Source organism: Oryza sativa, chromosome 9 (assembly GCF_034140825.1).
Source record: "Oryza sativa Japonica Group chromosome 9, ASM3414082v1".
Classification (NCBI taxonomy): domain Eukaryota; kingdom Viridiplantae; phylum Streptophyta; class Magnoliopsida; order Poales; family Poaceae; genus Oryza; species Oryza sativa.
Genome location: NC_089043.1, coordinates 17,038,813 through 17,056,216, shown reverse-complemented (window position 1 = coordinate 17,056,216; position 17,404 = coordinate 17,038,813). Strand labels below are relative to the sequence as shown.

The 17,404-nt window shown below is 42.2% G+C and overlaps 1 long non-coding RNA gene across 1 annotated transcript; it reads right to left on the bottom strand.

The window, feature by feature from the left end:
- Positions 1 to 4,882: 4,882 nt before the first annotated feature.
- On the bottom strand, positions 4,883 to 5,506 carry LOC136351906 (uncharacterized). The gene is made up of 2 exons (XR_010735186.1): positions 5,128 to 5,506; positions 4,883 to 5,016 (listed from the first exon to the last, which is right to left on the bottom strand). It is a non-coding gene; the product is annotated as an uncharacterized lncRNA (long non-coding RNA).
- Between the last annotated feature and the right edge of the window lie 11,898 nt (positions 5,507 to 17,404).

The following is a 17,404-nucleotide window of genomic DNA, read 5'->3' as shown; positions in this document are numbered from 1 at the left end:
GCTAAGTCAAACATTTTCGATTTTGATCATAAATAGAAAAAAATAAAAAATATCAATCATGTAAAATTAATGTTGCTAGATTTATCATTAAACAAACTATCATAATATACAACTCTTTTTATTTAGATCATCTTACTTGTATAGATATTGTTAGTCAAAGTAGCATCTCGTAGAGTGTGTTGAGCTCCTAAAATGCTTATATTTTGGAACGGAGGGAGTACCATATATGAAAACTGATTTTCGCAGATGGGTCTTATCGGGGACCTCTCCCTATAACTTTTCACAAGCGAGACTTCAATTTAGACCACAGTTAATAAATAAGGGTGCTTGAAAAGATGGTTCTATAGTTTTATATATTTTGGTGACTAAGCTAAAACGTCTTGATTGTATAATGGCAAGATTTGAAATTTTGTTGATGAGCTGCTTAGATTTTTTAAGAAAAATCTCCCGTGAAAATTGAGAATAATTAACTTTTTGCCACTTTGGAGAGGTGAGAGATACAAAGATACCTCTTTGTGAGAGGAATTGAATGAAACCGATAATGAATGGCAATCCCCTGAAAGAATGATGATGATGAGTGGCAACACGTGGATGTTTATCAATTTATTCACTAGATTATTAAAATGGATTATTTACTTCATGATCCGAAAAATATATTTTCTAAGAAATACTTTCTTCTACTACATTGGTTTAGACCTAAGTTTTTTATTTATTTCTTTAAATATTTAAGGCCCAATCCTAACTATGAATATAGGTAGGATTTGGTATTTTTATGGGATGTAGGGTGTATTAGAGATGTCTTCTGTTTGTACAAATCTATATTGCCTATCAGTTTAAACCGAAGTTGCCTTTTTTGTAAGCACCTTATAAATAAAACATCTCTCGACTATGAAGTGGTAATAAAAAAAAAGCTATATGAAATTGAGCACTAGTATAAATTTAACTCTGTTTTGAGCAATATATATAAAACATCTTTTTATTAACTGTTGTGCACATGAATATTAACGGGCCGGACAGATTTGTAGGCAACGTACAAGATTGTTCATGCAACTTAACCATGCGTAGGAGGGAGAGGACCGGGGTAGAATAGCGAATGGATAACCACCAAATTTGTAGACGAATTGAAGTGGACTCGGATGATTGATAGATGAGGATGCATGTGTACAGCTCGCACTAACTAGAAGTAATAATATTTTGTGCTATCTCCATATACTATTAATTGAGCTAGCTAGTTTGTCTCTACTGTTTTATAGACGGCGGGGTGTTCTGTGTTGTCTATAAAATAGTGGAGTGCGTTGTTTCACATTTCTCATCCTCTTCTATACTACCTGGTAACACACTTGTAAAAAGAAAGCTCTAGCTAGCTACACCTGCAGATAGTTAGATTGATTTGCCATAGTTGTCAAAAAAAAAAAAGATTGATTTGCCATGGCTACAAACTCTGCTACTGCCGCTCGCAAGATGGCCGTCGTGATCTGCACGCTGGCCCTAATCCTGGCCCAGCAGCAGCTGATGGCCGTCGACGCCTCGCCGGCGGAGCAGCACGGCCGGCGGCTGCTCGGGGACTGCTGGGTCTGGGACTGCCCCTCCGCTGAAGCCGACGGCTGCTGCACAATGTCGGGTTGCACATCTACGTGCGTTGATGGCGTAACTGCGTGCGTTTGCGGCTAGGCTGCGCTTTGCCGCTAGGTCGCTTGCTGTTGCTGGCCCTGCTGCAGCCTGGTCGATCTATCTCGAATATTCATTCTCGATATCTATATATATTCGCTAGCCAAAGCCGGCCGCATGAAAGCAAATCATATTAATTTATTATTAGTACACGCAGTAATAAATATTTCGTGCTGCTCTTTTGATTCCGGTTGTGATTTTGATTCTTCACTCGTTGTGTATCTGTACGTATACGTGGATGTGCGTCTATTCTCTCTAGCTAGCTAGCTTGGTCTCAGTATGAAGGCCTAATCTCTAAAACCGATTGCAGGGCCTAGGATCCGGCTTCCCATTGAGCCACATGGCAACATGTAAATTTGGTTAGACCCCCTCTGAAAATCTGCCATGTGTCCCTCCAAATTTAGGGTATGTTCCTGGTCTCCCACACACAGCCATTATAATTTGATTTAAAATCAACAGTAGAGATGGTGCAAAGGTAAAATTTGCTATTCAGAGAGAGTTTGATGCAAAAGATAGGATCTCTATATTCTAGATAAATCTTCCTCCATCCTGAAACGGATATAGCAGATTGATGTGGGCTGGATATAGCAGAACTACAGATTGGTGTGATTTATTTCTAACTAGATCTTTCTCCCAAGATTTTCAACAAATATTGGTAACCCCAATGTTACATGGGCTGAAAGAAAAGATCCTAAAACAAAATATAATTTTTAAGTAATTGTTAAAAATAATGGGTCTTCGAACACCTAGCTAAATGTTTGTGTTTTGCTATAGATAAAAAAATGTATTAATATGTTAACCATCTTTTTGCTATAGGGAATATTCATCTTAGGCCATGTTCATTTCTTATGCAATCTGAGGATAAAATTTTAAATACTCGTGGCACACTTTTCAAACAGCTAAACAGTGTGTTTCGTGCGAAAACTGTCTATATGAAAGTTGCTCTAAAATATCAGATTAATTCATTTTTCAAATTTGTAATAATTAAAATTTAATTAATCACATGTTATTATCACCTCGTTTTACGTGAAACACTTAATCTTCATCTTCGGGAGATTCAAACACTACCTAATCATTTTTTTATTTGACTATCAATTTAGATTTGATCTTTTAAATATTAAGAAATTTAAGGGGCAACTTACAAAATTTACAATGAGAGTAGGTGTGATGACATATTCACTATATGACATATCTCCGTATTTTTTTTTTTGAAGAAGTATAGATAGACCAATTGACTAGCCGACTAGGTAGATCGGTCGTACTCCCCAAAATGGCACCAACCTAACCTAATGCTATATTAGATTCTGCTATAACTTATAATCAACTAAGGAGTATATTACATCAATAAAAGAAATATCTACCGATAACATTAAGTTAATTGTGACTATCACTGATCGATTAATTAGATGTATTTATGACAACCGCATGCATACGTGTCGAGCAGCAAAGAACTATGTGTTTTAAAAGTGTGTTCACTTTTATGCTACAGTAAAAAAAAATCAGAAAGTCACGAAGTCAAGCAATATATGTTGCCATATTTGATGTTTAACACAAGATTAAATACACAAACATAAAGATAAATGGGACTTAAACAATATGCATAGGAAACAAAACAATATTAGCATTTCATGTTTCTTTTTTCTAAAATACAACGGAAATTCACTGACTCCATATGTTCATATTGTAATTTAAGTTTATCTTTCAGTTAAACTTCTCTAACACCGGTTGGCTTTATAAAAAAAACAAAATCTGTAACACCAAATTAGTTTAATTAGATTCATCATGAAATATGTCTTTATTGCATTTATTTATTATTTTATATATTGGTGCATTTTATTCAAACTCAGACAATTAACTTAGAAAAAAATATTTATAGACCTAGAATTTTTCCCAAATAGAATTCCAGATTTATTTTCCAAATAGAAATATCATAAATATATATATATATATATATATATATATATATATATATATATATATATATATATATATATATATATATATATATATATATATATATATATATATATATATATATATATATATATATATATATCTAATAAATCAAACTAAGTCTAAATAACTCTAAAACATTTATACATCCTAACAAAGGTATAAATATTTACTGGGTACTTTTAGGCTGTATTCTTCCCCCCATTTTCCCAACCCAACTATCTCGTTTTCCACGCGCACGCTTTTCAAACTGCTAAACAGTGTGATTTATATAAAAACTTCCTATATGAAAGTTGTTTAAAAAAATCATATTAATCCATTTTTCAAAATAAAATTAGATAATACTTAATTAATCATGCAATAAAATGAACTTCGTTTTGCATGCCAGGGAGGAGGGGTTCCCAACCCCCTCCTCCGAACATAGCCTTAGTTGGTGCGCCAAAGGCGCACCCATTTTCTAGTTAGCTAGGAAGGATATGATATCGATGGACTATTTTATTTGTCTGCGTGCAGGTGTGGAACATAATTATATTGTAACGTTTGCTTTACTAATTTTTGGGATTTGTTTGTATGTTTCTGCTTCCACCTTTATAATTTTTGTAACGTCGATCTTGTGTTTGCATTATGTTATTCATCATACTTGATTACGTGTCCTTGTGAAGTGAAACAGTGAATGAAAAACTGGTTTTCTGGGATTATTATCAGTCAGTGTTAACGTTGTGATTTGCCCTCCATACATGATTACGATTTTGTATTCTCTATTTTTTCCTTTTTTTTGTTTGGCCGCTGTACACGATTGCGCTCATGCGAGAGGGAGGGGAGGGCGCCGCGCAGTTGGACATTTTTGCGACGATCGGAAAGTTATTTTTTTTAAAAGTAGTTAAGATATATATATTTCACTAGAAAAACTGCCCATACGTTGTAATGGGAAAAAGTGCGGCACGACAAACCATAGCTAGATAGAAAGCCAATTAACTTTTCTCTTAATCTATCAATCACTTTTTAACCAATACTCAATATATAGCTCATTTTTATCCTTTTTTCTTATAACAAAAACTTGCTAAAAGTGTAAATGGTTATTTTTCCTCACGGACAAGGAAGAAAAACATGATATAAATACATCCAAATTCGTTGATGAAGAGCTACACTTTACATTACAAAATTTGCATCTAATATTTGCATGTATCTTTGCAACAATGATCTAAAAATACAACTCCTATTTCCAATTTTAGCATTTTCTCATTGCAGTGTGCACCAGAAAGACCGAGCAAAATTCATAAGTGTTTTGGTCATCAATGGGTAATCGAGCTGCATTGCATAATACATGCGACTAATAACAAACTTAGTTAAATTTGAAGCAGTTTGACTTTCACCAAAGTCAAAACGACTTATAACCTAAAACGGAGGGAGTACAAAATTATTTATTTATTATATATATTATAATAGAAAAATATAGTAAAAAATATATTTTGGAGACCATCAAAATTATGGAATGGAAGGACATACCTGGGTAAGGTGAGAGCGGGCAAAGCGGTGGTAGACATAGAGCTCGACATGTTTCTTGACACCCAACCGACTGTGCCGACGTGCCGTCAACGATGACGACGTCGATGTCCGGCTTGACCACCGGCGACGGAGGCAGCGCACCCATGGTGGCAGTAGGAGGAGGGAGCGCCTTGCTGGCGTCACGTCGTCGTCGTCGTCAATGGATCACCTGACCAGCTGACGCCGCGCGCCGGAGCGCACCTGTATCAGGACCATCTGATCGGAGACGACGACACCGAAGATCAGCTTCATCGTCAGCCTCATTCCGCCGCAGCCGCCGCCGCCATTGCGTTGGGTCCGCGGCCGGGAAGAGTCGTGCTCCGGGATGGTTGATTAATGTTTTGATGGGTGATGTGTTGAATACAATTGATCCGACTCATATCAGATCTGGTCGGCAGCAGCGACGGCTTTGGCTCCATCAAGAGGAGCTCACGATCAGATCAAACCACACCACACGTGGATTCGGCCAGGCTGGTCCATCGATGACAACGATAAGGGCTACGACGAGCCGATCCGATCTGGAGCCGCGGCTCAGCAACGAGGGCTGTGACGAGGAAGGATGTGGCTCTTCGACCCATCGATGAGCACCCTGCATGAGTATTAAATGTAGAAAAAACCAATTATACATATCACGCGTAAATTGCGAGGTGAATATTTTAAGCCTAATTGCGTCATGATTTGACAATGTGGTGCTACAGTAAACATTTGCTAATGGCGGATTAATTAGGCTTAATAAATTCGTCTCGCAGTTTACTGACGGAATCTGTAATTTGTTTTATTATTAGACTACGTTTAATTTTGTGATTTTTTTTCGGAATTTTTTTTTCTTGCATGTGGCTCCCGCATGCGAAAATGCAAATTTAGCCATATGGAAAAATCACTATTTTCGTAGACCTGTCAAGGCATATGGGCGCCCTAACCGCATAGAAAAAATAGATTTTGGCCACATGGAAAAAAATACATTTTCTTGTAGTAGTGCGCAAAACAGGAGGATTAGGAGATCTCTCCCAAACCGGGTAAATCTAGAAGCTTGTGCACTCCCGCCTTTGCCCACATCACATCCTCTTCATTGATTTTTGCGATTATGGTTGCTGGAGTTACAACTATGCTTTGAAAAACTTGTGTATTGCGCTCTCACAAGAGTATGCAGACTACCAGAATCAAGAGGGATTTCAGCGGCTTTGTCAGGTTGTGAGGAGTGGAAAGGATATGCATCCACCATTTCTCAAGAGAGGCGCATGTGTCTCAATGTTGCATTTGCAAGTCAAGCCAGGTCCTTGTTTTTTTTAGATCAAAGGGAGTACACTCGCCCTCCATTTATATTACCAAAAAAATGTAGGAAAACTATCAATTGTCCGTGATCAGGAGTTAGGCTCTCCAAACCACAGCAGCACTAAAAAAAAAAGGAAGACCAGCCATGAAGCCATTTTTTGGTCAAGATCTTCTGCAATTTACCCAAAAAGTAACTACACTACTCATGTTCTGGCAAGGGGAGAAGCTGTAAGGGCACCCGCAATGGTTATCTATAGGCTCTCTACAAGAGATCCATGTCAGCATATTTACCTACTTGGAAGAGATTAAATGAAGAGAGAGAGAGAGCAAAACTATCTACTAACTTGGAGATAGTCTATAGAGAAAAACGAGACAATGGATTAGAGAGCTATAGATACCCATGTAGACATACTATTGAGGCGGTTTACTATTAATCTAGTCTATTGCTGAGATGTACATGTTTTTATGGAGCGCACCTTACTTTACCATTGCGGGTGCTCTAAGACAAAAGGTCGACTAACAGCCTAAACCAATAAATCTAACCTTAAATAAAGTGGGTCCTAAAATAAAAAAGTGACTGAAATAAGGAAAAAATAACCTTTAAACTAGAAGAGATAAAAAGTATACTTACTAAAAAATATGACTGAAATAAGTAAAAGAAATATGCGCCGTATTTTTAGCAAAACCTTTTTTTTTCTTTCGTATGTGGTGAATTTAAAGTTTCATGCAGGTAATATGCTCACGTCTATTTATGAGATGGAAGCGCTTCATGAGATGGATTCAGTAAATAGAAGTTTAAACAAGGGGTGGACGGAGAGCTTAAAGTTCATGGTTCAGATCAGCTCGTAGTCTTAATGAATCAAATCAAGTTAGACTTTCAGCTTGTAAGCATAACGAGCTAGATAGCTTGCGAGCTGCTTGTTTAGCTTGTTAATTAGCACAAAAGATTACCATATGTTCATGTACTTAGTACTATTTAACTAATGCTTAGTCACTTAATTACATTCAAACCATTTATTAATTAGTTAGTGTTTATTATTACGTTTTTCTGTGATACACTAGTAAATTTGAAATCATAAATGTAGAATTAATATGTTAATAAGCCAGCTCGATCGTGAGCCGAGCTGAGCTGGCTCGTTAAGACAGTGAGCTCAAACAAACCGAGCTGGTTTGTTATACATCCCTATTATATTTAAACCCAATGTCGGTGTAACTAATTTTCCTACAATGAAAATGTATTGTTGATGAATAAAGAAAACACAGGTGCAGGTGTACTTCAATATAGTAGGACATGACACCACATGCATATATAAGACGTCGCACTTGTTGTTGTCACTATCATCGAATTGTGGTCATCCTCGCATCCCTGAGACCAATGTCCGCCATCGACCCGCTGGATCTGCAGCTTGTGCTGCAATTAGATCCTCAGGCCGTGCTTGTCGATGAGCTCGCTTCGTTGCCGGTGAAGTTGCTGTTCTTCACCACCCCCCCCCCCCCAAAGCTCATGTCATTGACTCCAAGTCAACCAAGAACTGTCACCACCACCAACACTCACCACCGAGGACCTCTGTCGTCAGATCTGGTGGTCTCGAGGCCCGATGCCACAAGATCTGGTAGTCCCATGTTCTGCCACACTCTTGCTCCTCCTTATCATCGACCCACCCGCACCCATCTCTGACTTGTCATCGTCCGACTTCGGCCAACTAGATCCACTAGTCGGGTGGCTTGCCAGATCTGACAGCCTTCAGCCTCCTCGTTACCCAACATGGCAGTGGTGGCAGCAACTGCACGAAACGCACGTGGGAAAAGAGGCGACGATAGGGGTGCGCATAAACAACGGTGCCTAGGAGGAGAAAAGAGAAGAGGACTTTGGCTCGGGGATAGAGAAAAGAGTGACGAGGGTGGAGAGAGGGGATGCAAAGAGCTTGTGCCTGGGAGTGACCGGTCCAGCCTCCGATTTTAAGGATTTTTTTAAGATCGCCTGTAAAAATATACCACATATGAAAATTGATTTTCATAGATGGGTCTTATCGGGGACCTCCCTATAACTTTTGACAAGCGGGACTTCAATTTAGACTACATGTTAAAATAAATAAGGGTGCTTGGAAAGATGGTTTTATAGTTTTATATATTTTGGTGACTAAGCTAAAACGTCTTGATTGTATAATGGCAAGATTTGAAATCTTGTTGATGAGTTGCTTAGATTATTTAAGAAAAATCTCCCCTGAAAATTGAGAATAATTAACTTTTTGCCACTTTGAAGAGGTGAGTGATAAAAAGATACCACTTTGTGAGAGGAATTGAACGAAACCGATAATGAATGGCAATCCCCCGAAAGAATGAGGATGATAAGTGGCTACACGAGGATATTTATCAGTTTATTCACTAGATTGTTAAAATGGATTATTTACTTCATGATCCGAAAAATATATTTTCTAAGAAATACTTTCTTCTACTACATTAGTTAGACCTAAGTTTTTTGTTTAGGGTGTATTAGAGATGACTTCTGTTTGTAGAAATCTATATTGCTTATCAGTTTAAACCGAAGTTGCCTTTTTCTCAAGCACCTTATAAATAAAACATCTCTCAACTATGAAATGGTAATCGAAAAAAAAAGCTATGATATTGAGCACTAGTATAAGTTTAACTCTGTTTTGAGCAACATACATAGAACATATTTTTATTAACTGTTGTGCACATGAATATTAACGGGCCAGACAGATTTGTAGGCGACGTACAAGATCGATTGTTCATGCAACCATGCGTAGGAGGGATCGCAGAGGGCCAGGGTAGAATAGCGAATGGATATAACCACCAAAATTGTAGACGAAAATTGAAGTGGACTCGGATGATTGATAGATGAGGATGCATGTGTACAGCTCGCACAGTAACTAGAAGTAATAATATTTTGTGCAAGCTCCATATATACATTAATTGTTCAGTCCCTAGCTAGCCAGTTTGTCTCTACTATTTTATAGACGGCCGAGTGTTGTGTGTTGTCTATAAAATAGCGGAGGCGTGTTCTTTCACATTTCTCATCCTTCTATACCTGGTAACACACTTGTAAAAAGAAAGCTCTAGCTAGCTACACCTGCATATAGTTAGATTTGCCGCAATGGCTACAAACTCTGCTACTGCCACTCGCAAGATGGCCGTCGTGATATGCATGCTGGCCCTAATCCTGGGGCACCAGCAGCTGATGGCCGTCGACGCCTCGCCGGCGCCGGAGCAGCACGGCCTGCGGCTGCTCGGGGACTGCTCGTTCTGTCTGTGCACCCAATCTGATGCCGGGGTCTGCTGCGCTGCTGCGGGTTGCGGATGGACGTGCGATGGTGGCGTAGCTGCGTGCGTTTGCGGCTAGGCTGCGCTCTCCCGCTAGCTCTTTTGATTCCGGCTGTGAATTCTGATTCTTCACTCGTTGTGTATCTGTACGTACCTATACGTGGATGTGGGTCTATTCTCTCGAGCTATCTTGGTCTGAGTATGACTATGAAGGCCTTAGCTAGGAAGGATACGATGGACTATTTTATTTGTCTGCGTGGTGTGGAACCTAATTATATTGCAATGTGTGCTTTACTAATTTTTCGGATTTGTTTGTGTGTTTGTGCTTCCACCTTTATTATTTTTGTAGCGTCGATCTTGTGTTTGCATTATATTATTCATCATATTTGATTACGTGTCCTTGAGAAGCGAAACAGTGAATAAAAAACTGATTTTCTGGGATTATCGGTCATTTTGATGTTGTCATTTATCCTCTGTAAACGATTAGGATTTTGTATCCTCTCTGATTTTTCATTTTTTATTTTTTGCTTTGGCTACAGTGCGTGCATTATTATGGGTAATCCTCTCTGATTTTTGCTGTATGACTTTGGCCTTTGCTTAATTAATTTGATTAGACTTTGCTTTGCACTCTTATGGGTAATCATCCATGTAGACCAACTAGAAAATATCATAAAAAATTCTAGAAAAATATTGACATATGCACTCTTAATAGTATTACACATATCACTTTGGCCTTTGCTTTGATTACACATATCACTCTTAATAGCATTATTATGGGTAATCCTCTCTGATTTTTGTTTAGTATGAAGGCCTTAGAGCAAGTTCAATAGTATAGCCAACTACTAGCTCCAATTCATATATAGTCAATCTAATAGCTTATTTATACAATAGTTATATACTACACTATTAATACCTAGTCCCACCTGTCATAGACACACTGCGTCTTGGAGTCCGTGCTACAGCTGGCTACAAATCTGTAGCCCGCTGCTTTTCTCTCTCCTGATTTATCTTCTTAAAATATGTTTGCAGCTAGCTTATAGCCTGCTATTGTACCTGCTCTTATTAGTTGAGTCTAGGAGTGCGTGCATTATTATGGGAGTTGAGTCTAGTGGTAGAACTACCACTTTGTAGATATATGTGAAATACTACTAAGAGTGCATATGTCAATATTTTTTTAGAATTTTTCGTGATATTTGCTAGTTGGTGTATACGGAGTGTGCACAGAAAACTTGTGTGTATAGAATATGTTCCCTTTTAGACAACACTAATAATGATGCCTACGCATATATGCAGACTAACAATCTACTACCTTCATCTCAAAATATAACAACTATGACTAAATTTGACACACCCTAATACTACAAATCTTAAACTCTATTCAGATTCAAAGTACTACTAGGATATATCTCATCCGATTTAAGGTTATTACTACGACCTTCATTTTTTTAATATATGGTATCGTTGACTTTTTTCATAACGGTTAATTATTCGTTGTATTTAATAATTTAGTATAAATATATGAACTATAAGTTAAGATTATAGTTTATTTGATGATAAAACAAATCACAACAAAATAAATAATATTTTTTTAAAAGACGAATGATAAAACATCAACGTAGAAATCAACAGCATCATGTATTTAAGAAGGGGTTGTCACATGAAATTTAGAAAAATTTCAGCCATTTTTTTTGCCGTACGATTAATCGTGGTTCTCATCCGCCCCCTGGCTGCGTACAGCGCTAAACTCCCTCGCGAGCAGCGCGCGTGGCGTACTTTGTTAAGTGGGCCTTGTAAATTTTGTTAGAGATATAAAAGCCTAGAGCCCGCGGGAGAGAAAAAAAAAGCCCACGATGCTTTCTCCCCTCGTGGAAAGTAAATAGTACACAGAAGGTCCCTGAACTTGTCATCAGGATAAAAACATCCTCGAACCATAAAACCAGATATGCGGGGTCCCTTAACTATATAAAACCTACACCGAGATTCTTCGGTGGTTTTGACCACGGTTTTGGTCTACATGGCGGCTCAATCAACGTGGGACCCACGTAGGCCCCACGTATCCGCGTCAACTTCCCCTTTCCCCTCTTCTCTTTCTCTGCTTCCTCCCTCCCTCTCGCTGGGTATGGGGATGCCAGCGCTAGGGCGCCCACGGCGGCGTGCGCGGCCGGGGTCGGCGGCGGCGTTAGCAGCAGCGGGGAACGGGTTGTCATCGTCGTCGTTGTCGTCGAGGAGGCTGAGGAGGTCGTCGGCCGTGGAGATGAGGAGGGAGCGGGAGCGGCGGCGGCGGGCGCGGGAGCAGCAGCCGTGGTGCGGGGAGGTGGCGGGCGGGACGGCGGGACAGCGGCGGAGCCGCATCCGCCGCCGGCGACCCCTCCTTTGTTCTCGACACATCCACCGCCCCCGACAACCCCTCCTCCCAAATCGCCTATGGCCTCACGGTACGCAACACCATGGCGAAGTCGGAGAAGGCGATGGGTTCCCCAGCCGTGTTGGAGCCGATGAAGACGCCGCCTCCTCCTGCAACTGATGGCCCCATCAGTGACCTTATGCAGCGGCAGTATAAGGAGGACGCCGACGCCACCCATGGCACACTTGTCGGCGACGACGCGGACGAGGCGCGCCGCCTCTTCCTCGCGGACGTGGTGGAGCGACTAGACGCGGTGTGCGCTGAAGAGCTCGAGCACGCAGATCCTTCGGAGCAGAGATTGGGAAGACTGGACTCTGCTCGCGGTTGCCAATGGCATCACCGCCCGCCGACGCCACCACCCCAGTGACGAGCAGCTCAGTGAACGAAGGGGTCTGAGCGGAGGAGGACCCGAGCACTAGTTGACCCTGGCTGACAGTATTGTCATGGGTAGATTAAAGAGGCCCAGCTGCATTTGCACGCGATGATTAGTCTCGGTTCTTCAAGTATCGGTTAATTTGTTCTTGTTATCTGGCTCTGGCATGCTATTATCCTGCAAATGGAATGTTTGACACAGGTAGCTGGGAGCTAGAAATGCATGCAGTCACAAGGTCAGATTGATCGATGCAGAGAACATGGGAAGTGTAGGCGACATCAATTGCGAGTAACCAGCCGTGGGCGGCGCAGTTCATTGGCACCATGGGGGAGCTTGCCTGCGGCATCGGCACCATCAAGGTGGAGTCGGTGTGGCATCGCGTCCCTACCAATATGGCGTCCTCGCGGATCCCGCCGTCCCCGCTAGTTCTGGCTGATGGTGGTGCTGCTGCTCCAATGCTCCATACCGTTTGCCTGCAGGTCAAGAGGCTCGAAGCGAGGATCCACGAGGTGTGCGCGGCCGCCGCCGTCGCGGCGGCGCCGTTCAGCCCCGCTCACTGCCTGGCCGTCTACTCCCTACCCGTCGGCTCGGCAAACGACCTCGGATGACCGATTTTGTATAGTTAAGAAACCCCCGCATATCTGGTTTTGCAGTTTAAGGACGTTTTTTATCCCGATGACAAGTTCAGGGACCTTTGGTGTACTTTTTCCTCGTGGAAACAAAGCCCAATGCATTCTCTCACAAAACTGGGAAAGCCGAGAGCGTTTTAATTTGGAAAAAGTATACCGGAGGTCCCTCATCTTGTCACCGAGTTATAAAATCATCCCTGAACTAAAAAACAAGATATGTGACATCTGTCAACTTAGAAAACCGGATCACTCTAAGTCGTTAGGCAGTATTATTCCCGATTTTATCCGACGTGGCAGCTAAGTCAGCGTAGTACCCACGTAAAACCCATGTGGACCTCACATGCCAGCCATTTACTTCCCCTCCTCTCTCTCTCTCCACCTATCTAACTCTCTCCTCCAATCCTCCCATCTTCTTGGCGATGGCGACGAGAAGAAGGGCCGGCGATGGGCGATGGGGGAGAGACATGGCCGGCTACCGACGGCGGGGGAGGGGCGCGGCCGGCGACGAGCGGGGAGAACCAGAGGCGAGCGACGGCTGGCGGTGGCCCTCATTGGTGGCAGCAGCGCTCGCTGGCGATGGGTAGGGAGTAGACCGGCGGAGAGGAGCTGGGCGTTGACGGCGAGGAGACAGGAAGGGGGTGGTGGCCGGCGGCGATGGTGCTCCCTAGGCAGCGGCAAGGTCCCCACAGCGAAGATGGCAGTCGGTCGTCGGGGCGGAGAATAGCGAAGAGCTCGGAGGATGGAGACGGAGCGGAGAAAGGCGGGGAGCTTGGCGGGAAGGCTGCAGTGGTGGCTGGCGGTGGAAAGGCGGTAGCGGCGCTTGCCGACGGCTTCCGCGGCCCGACCTTCTCCTTCCCACTAAGGAACCTCCACGAGCTCGCCTCCATCAACCCCAAGGTATCGACCACCGGCACCGCGAGTTCCTTAAGGCCGCCACCGCTTGCGCGCCTCGACAAGCTCTGGGGCAAGCCCGACGTCTTCCGCTACCGCCGCCTTCTCCGCCCCACCGTCACCACTGCGCCGCTGCTCGGGGTGTGTCGTTGAACGAGGAGGCCGCGACCGCTCCCTCGATGGACACCTCTCCTCGCCAGCCACCACCCCATTGGGAGGGATTCTGTTTCCACCTCCGCCTCTGCCATCGCCAGGGTTCGTCGGGGTCACTTCCCCAACCCTCCGAGGTGATGGGCCTACTGACGCGGATGGCGATACGGCCGTCGTCTCTGCCTGGAGCGTCGCCGCTAGCGACCAAGCACCCCCCCCCCCCCCCCCCCGGTGCACACCGGTGCCGTCGTGCCCCTCCTCTGCCATCTGCTACGCATTGGACTCCGACAGGGCCAATGGTGGGTAGAGAGAGAGAGAGACTTTTTTTTCAATGTGTTATGACACGTGGGTTCTATGCTGACTCAACATGGTTGACCGAAGTCAGCTCGCCACGTCAGCTAAACTGGTGGCAATACTGCCTTAATTAGGACCCAATGTAACACGGTTTTATAAGTTGGGGATGTCATATATCTGCTTTTCGGGTTAAGGGACGATTTTGTAATTCGGTGACAAGATGATGGACCTCTGATGTAATTTTTTCTTTTAATTTAGACAAAATTGGTTATATAACATAAAAAGTTCACATTTTTTATAGCATCAAAAGATAATGGTTCACTTTAATAGCCCCCAAAGTTCACCCGTTACTATTTTTAACTCTTCCGTTAATTCTCGATCGATTTTTGTTAGCCTTGATCGCTATTGACCCAGCCACACACGTGATATAACGTTTGTACCCTTCACAAGTACAAGTAGAATGCATGACAATTAGAGGTAGAAACGTCATATCGTGTGCGTGGCTAAATCAATAGCGATAAAGGCAGACGGAAAACGATCGAGAATTGACGTAAGTGTTAAAAATGGGAACAGGGTAAACTTTGGGTGCTATTAAACTGAATTGGTATCTTTCGGTGTTATAAAAAAACGTGAACTTTCAATGCTATAATACCAATTTTACCTTTAATTTATGACTGAAAACAAAGCCTAGGAAAGAAAAAGAGGTATCCATGAAGACCATGCTCTCCAGCGCACACAAACACCACCGATTGGTCCATCTTTCAACAAAGATTATTGCAAAACTACATATTTAAATCAATATATCATAAAGCTACAAATTTAACAGTGAATTTATAACAAAACTGTAGATTTTAGAATTTAAATCCTTAGTAGTAATATTATGTTAGAGCCTAAAACATTACTTCCTCCGTGCTAAAATGTAAGCATTTTTTAGGTTGTCATGAGTATTAAAAAAGTATGTGGTAATGATTAGAAGTGTGTGATTACTGATTGGTTGAGAAAAAAAAGTAGATGAAAGAGAATAGTTGTGGTTGGTTGAGAGAAGGAGGTAAGTGGAGAAATAGCTTTATTTTGAAACAAAGTACAACGCTAAAAATAGCTATATTTTAGAACGGATGTAGTATAGTTATAGGATAAATCGACACTACATCTATAGTTTTGTGATAAATAAATAAATAAATAAATATATATATATATATAAATATATATATATATATATAAATATATATATATATATATATATATATATATATATATATATATATATATATATATATATATATATATATATATATAGAGAGAGAGAGAGAGAGATACATATATGTAGATTTAAGGACCTGTAGTTTAAACATGTATGTTTTGGTATAGTGTCGTTCTGTGAAGGGAACGTGTCGAGACCGAGCACCTTTTGGTCACCCCTAAGGTGTGCGGTTAGCTCGATCGGAACGCGACCCGGTTGCCAAACGCCAAGTGTCTCGATCGATCGGCCCAAACTCCAAACTGAGACAACACAAAAGCGACGAACTGACGATGACGATGACGATGACAGATATAACAGGCCGTCGACACCCGATCATTTCTTGCACGCGTCATCGTTTTTTTTTTCCTTTTCTCCCGCTCACGGGTATTACTAGTAGTATACGGGGTGAGAATTGTTTCTGTAAGTTACATGGTTTAGAACAAAATTAAGAAAAGATTATTGTTTCACCTTGCCTTTTGAAACACTACGTATGCACGATCTTTCCCACGCCCTTCTTCTCATGCTCGATTTCTTCGGGGTATCTGTTCCCCCTTCCTCCAGTCTCTCCCTAATTAAACACATTAATCATCAGCTTACCCCGAACAGCTCTTTCACTCCCACCAATTCCTCTTTTAATAAGAGACATTAAATTCTTTTTAGCATTCCCTACTAATTTACATTATGAATTTTAGAATTGCATTCTGTATTGGATAAGATGGAGAGAGTACTTTAGGCATTAGCAATGGAGGCCACTTCCAGAAGTGATCACATCCTCTGGAATCCAGATAAGCAAAATATAGATGAAGCTATTATTGCATCCAATGCATGGGGTACGACTAACTGTTGAGATTATAGGCATATAATGATTTAATCTATTCCATAAATAGATCATGACGTTACAGATGAAAACTAGTATGAACGCATCATTAGATCTACACATGTAAACTACACAGTATAACATGAACAGATCAAATATGCGCAACATATTGAACACGTACCGAGGTGGCGGAAAGACCGGCTGCTCGGTCGAAACTTTTCGCAGGCATCTACAAAGGCACGAAGCACGCGAGTAAAGAGGAAGACGAGCCGTCGCAGACGAACAGGGAGCAGTCGCGCAAAGCGCTTCCCAAAAACCTTATTGCCGCCTTCTCCCGGTGCAGGACGTCGAAGGCAGAGGTTCCGGAGACCTGCTCTCCCGATCGCAGGTGCACGCCGGCGAGCGGGATGGTGTAATCTACGAGCGACGGCGCAGCACAGAGTAGGAGGCAAACTCTAGATTGATTTCGCGTGTGTTGTGTGAAGGCGGCGGCTCGGTTTATATAGAGATAGATCGCCTGATCAGGGCGCCCGCGTAAACCGAACCGGATAAGTCGCGCGTAACCTATCCGGACTCCATGCCGTTTTCACGCACCGGATTTTTCGGAATGTTCCCAAAACAAAACAAATTCGAATCCAATCCCGCAGCAAAACAAAACTGCAAAAGGAGGCTGCATCTGCGCAAGGGTGAGGAGCCAATTTTGCGGACCATTCAACGCGTACGTCGTGCACGCGCGCCACCTGCCCTGCCCTGCCCTGCCAGGCCAGGCGAGACGAGCGCGCGCATGTGTTTCCCCTCTTCTCTCCACCACACATGCTTCAAGTGGCTAGGAGGGCATCCTTCCTTTTAAGGAGGTCCCCCTCTCCTAGAATAAGCAAGGTGGTAC